The following is a 5,157-nucleotide window of genomic DNA, read 5'->3' on the forward strand; positions in this document are numbered from 1 at the left end:
CTGCAGATATCAAAAGTGACATGAATTTCCAAACTTTGTGCACAGCATTCTGACACAACTCCAACTAGATCTGCTAGTTGAGATTTTTAGCAATATTACTTTGATAAATAGCTTATTTAAACTATTATAAGTTTATATAATAGGGATAAGTGTGATATGCATATCAGCAGAATTTATTGTGGATGCTATGAGAACATCACTCAAGGGTGTCGTATAAGTTGTTGTAAGCACCCCTTTGATTTTTTGGGGGTTCTGTATGAATTTAGTCATCAGTTTTTAATCCAGTAATGAGTTATTTATATAAACCACCTTAAAATAAAGCCTGACCTTGCTTCCTTTGTAAAACTCAAGCAGAAAAATTCAGAATAAGAAACATTTTCCCTACTGAATTTAGTGGGAGCAATTCTACTGATTTTAATAAGATTGAGGTCTGGCTGAAAGCAGACATGCCAGTAGTACTTCTTGTTGAGTACTTTCCTCACTAATGCCCTTTGATTGCTTCTTTTGGAGGGAACAGATGGACCTGATTTTCCAGTTGTCATTGATAGCCAGGCTTGACCAGAAAGGTGTGCACAAGGATAATTAGAGCATGTAGAACACCTAAGCCCTATGCCAGACTTGCTGGTTGCATTCCATCCTAGCACAGGCAAGAGTCTATATGTTTAAAGGCAGCATCAGAACATGAGAAGTCACTGAGACTCCATGTGGGTTCAAGGCATGAAGGGATGTTCCTAGTCCTCCTCCACTGAAACAAAGACAAGCTGCTGAATATAACAAAGCAAGGATTTTATGAAAAATATCTGAAAATAATCAGAGCCTTAAATATGAACATGTAAAAAATGTTTATGAGAGAGTTTAAACATTGAATCTTTTCCCAGTTTGGATTTTCTCCCTGGGAAAATTCATGAAGTCCATATTAGTGATTATTCAAAACAGTGAGACATTTTATTATATACCCAGGCCAAGCGAGATGGATGCTTTATATGTAGAATATGTTGATAAGGGCTCAATTTGTCATATCTAGCATTTCACTTCATTTTGCTTCAATATGTTTATGGAAGCATATTTAAGTTTTGCTCTCTTCAACACACCAAGGTCTGTGTTGGAAGGAAAGCTACCGTCCCATTTTCAGAAGTCACCTTCATTGACTTTGCATAAGGTTTCATTTTCTGAATACCTGGTTCATTTTTGGCTCAGTGTGTAAAAGTTTACATAAAGTTTTGCTTAGCTGGGTGAAACATGCTGAGGACTAAAGGTTACTCCTACTAAACTCATTGCTAGCCCATTACTCCCGTAGATACAGTGGATCTGTGCACTGTCAGACAGCTCTGTAGTAAGAGTGTTTGTTTGAATACCTGTCCTCCTCGGGCAGCTGCCCACGGCACTCAGCCAGGCAGACCTCTCTGTTGCTGTGCCAATATGCAGCACATATTTCAGGCTGGACACAGCTGAGATTGGACAGAGGGGGTGTACAGCCAGGACAATTAGCAGAGCAGCTAATGACCTTTCCTACTCACCCCCCTCCATATTGCTGTAAAACTAGACTTGTTCTCAGGAAGAGTATTACATCTTACAGTGTTGATACAGAAGCGGGTGTCGGATTAAAATAATCATTTGTTATTCCGCACTGCATTATCCAGGATTATCCAGGCTACTGGTGCTTGCCTTAGCATCCTTGCACAGGAATCCTTGATTGCTGTGCAAGAAGATTGCTGGAAATCCTTTCTGACCCAATCCTGCTCACCTGACTTTGATATCACCAGTTGATTGGAAGCTGTCTCAGAGATCAGTGTCCCCAGGGCAATGAAGTCCTCTTCAGAGAAATCACAGACCTTACCACTGTGTATGAATGAACAGCCCAACATCAGCACTGCCTCAATTTCAAATATATGCATTAATTTAAGAATGTAGCAAACGTGGCAGCCACAGACAGAGAAATGTGACTCATCCCAGCTGCACTCTGTGCATGCAGGCCACATGAAATGTCAGCCATCAGAACGCAGGGTGCATTTCATTAACTTCAAGGCCCAGCAAATGCTGCTTTGCATGCAGTGCTTGGAGAGGAGACAAAGAAAACTAGTTCATATTAAGGCCTGATTAAACAAAACCTGAGGTTTTTCCCAGCTTTTCAGAATGCAAATGAGCATGACTCATATTTCCTTTGGGCAACTTACTATTTCCACACCAAACTGAGATATGTCCCCAGACCTTGTTATCCCAAAATTTCACTTTATATTCATGGGTCTTGCTTCAACTTTACAGGGTCTGAGGACAGCCAAGCAAAGCTATGGCACTAGCTTGGCTGTGGGAGTTTTCCTGCTACTCTTTGAACAATTATTGGGATTTAAACAGGAGGAAAAAATAACAGCCAAAACCAAAACTCTCCAGCCTCGCTGTGCTATCTTTTAGGGGCACAATCAACACCAGACTTAAAAGTCCTAAGGGACCCTATATGATGTATGCCAAGTTACCAGTCCACCCATCAAGAAAACCAGCCTAAAACACTGTTTTTCTAGAGAAGATAGAAGACATTCAGCACACTGGATGGGGTTCTCAAATCTCTGAGCCAATTTAAGCCCCAGGGCAGCCAGTGAATATGTGAGATTTAAATGATACCAGGTTGGGCTTTGCCAAGTGGAGTTACCCCAGATTTACTCCAGTGCTCCAGAGCAGAATTTGGCCAAAAGATATTAAACTAATGGACATGATTTAGTAATGGGAGTTGGCAGGTCACATTTAGACTTGATGATCTTGAAGGTCTTTTCCAATCTAGAAGATTCTAGGATTCTACATAGCCGAGTCATCAACTAAGACAGGAATTGAAGGCTTGAACTTTCTTATGCAGCTGCACTGCTGCATTCTTCTGCTGAGGGCTAGCAACGTTTGTGTGCTCAACTCCAGAGCCTATTCTTACTGAACAAAATGAAAAGGCTCAGGATGGGCCAGAATTTGGGCCTGTGTTTAAATCAAGTGTTTTCCCATTGCCTGACCCTACAAATACAGACTTGGTATGCACCATTTGGAGTACCTCAGGCATTAATGGTCCCAATACACAGAAAGCACAACGTGCCATGTATTTTGATTTGCACCTATTACCTCATATCTCTTTGTATGGTTTATTTTCCTGCCTCCTCCAACCAACTAAAAACATGTTTCTAGCACTGAATGCACAAAGTACCTTTTTGTTTCCAGTTAGGTGTCATTTGGAGAACCTGGTGTCTCAGTCCGGGGTTGTCACTGTGTTCATTGACAGGAATAAATGATTCTTTAATACTAAAAATGTGACAGGTGTCAAAAAAAAGAAAATGAGATTTACTTCCAGCTTTGGGGGAACAAATGCACAATTCAAAACAGATACACACTGAGTGAAAATTACTTTGCCCTGAAAAGGCAGTTTCAAAATAATCAGCCACAGCTGTGGCTCTGGGAACAATTGACATCTGATTTGGAATAACCTGGGTCATTCAGGACAAGCTTGTTTAAGAAAATGCTTAGGTCTCGTCAGAGAAGCAAATAACTGATTCTTCAAGCTCTCTGAACATGCTGAATGACATGTACAGCTCTTCAACTCTTCCAGTTTATCTGCAGTGAAATGATGTACCTGGATTTTATAAAGACTTGAATAGTTCAACAGCTGGTAAAGTACATAATGCAAGCTAAGATCATGAGAAACTATGATTACCATGTGTCTCAGGCCTTGGTCCCTGTGTGTATGTGGCAAGAAAGAGAAAGTGCACCTCCAAAACAACTTTTAGGTTTTTATGCCTTCTTTCAACATATCATGCATGTACCACTGTTAAAGGCTCTGTCCCTAAATATGAGGAATGCTACGGTAAGTCAGTTCAGCACTTTTCATTTCCATATGTAACACTCTATCAATACAGGTATCTGATAATAATTTTCCTTCACCCTCCTTCACCCTCAGTTAAATGAAGTTTGAAAGATGGTGAAAAATATGACCATCTTTCTCTGCCCCTGATAATCATGTGGAGGAAAACAGAAAAAGAAGAAAATTACAAGGAAAAATCAACAATGTTTGAAATATACAGTGTGAAATATTTGGAAGGGAAGCTAATTCATGGTCTAGCTTTCATTACCATTGCTATTTTCTAACTGGGGAAGGATGAATTGTGGTTGCACATGAAAAATCACATTCCCACCCCATGCTTTATAAAGTTATTGTCTTGGTTGAAAAGATACCTTTCACTGATCCAACCTCAGTACAATACTTCCTCCAAGAACTTTTCCAGCTTCCTGATTCTGAGCTCAGGTGTTTTTCTGAAAGTGATGTGGCATGTCTATTAAGGGCATCCTAGGTCTGCCTAGATATATCTAGTACTTTTCCAAATATTTGTCCAATCTCCCCTCAAATCCATGTGCAATTCTGCACCTGCAACACCCTTTGGCATAGAGTCCCATAGAGCTAGACGTCCACTTTGAGGTGAGTTCCATAGAGCTACACCTGCACCTTCTGCATGTACTGAACTAGGTTCCTTCATTTGAAGACTCTTTCAACAAATTCTTGTGTTGGAAAAAGAATAGACAGTCCTGATTCACACTCTGAATGTCATTCACATTTTGTAGACTTCTATCAAATCTGCCCACAACTTACCCATTTCTAACCAGGCAAAACAGTCCTAGTCTATTCAACCCATTCTTTGTATAGGAACTAGTCCATGTTTCTGACTTGATGCCATGTTAGTTGCTCCAGTGCATACAATTTAGATTAAAAATATGAAATAAAGGAAATATACATCAGAAATTACTCAAAAACAACAAAACATTCATTTGAATGTTCGTCTTCGAAAGTAACTTTCAACAGGTAACTGCACTTTTCCTCCACTGCCCTAAAAAGGTCTAATAAAAATTATAAAACTATATTTGGGTTTCTCCACTGAAAAATTGAGGGAAAATTGGCCCAGACATTCTGATTTCTCTCTTTTTTTTTCTTCCCCTAACGAGTTTCAAAAAGAACAAGAGAAAGAAGAGGTAGAAGTAGTAGTAGTAGTAGTAGAAGTAGTAGTAGTAGAAGTAGTAGTAGTAGTAGTATAAGAAGATGAAGAACAAGAACAAGAAGGGGAAAAGGGAAAGGGAAAGGGAAAGGGAAAGAGAAAGGGAAAGGGAAAGGGAAAGGGAAAGGGAAAGGGAAAGGGAAAG

The sequence above is a fragment of the Oxyura jamaicensis genome, chromosome 1 (assembly GCF_011077185.1).
Source record: "Oxyura jamaicensis isolate SHBP4307 breed ruddy duck chromosome 1, BPBGC_Ojam_1.0, whole genome shotgun sequence".
Classification (NCBI taxonomy): domain Eukaryota; kingdom Metazoa; phylum Chordata; class Aves; order Anseriformes; family Anatidae; genus Oxyura; species Oxyura jamaicensis.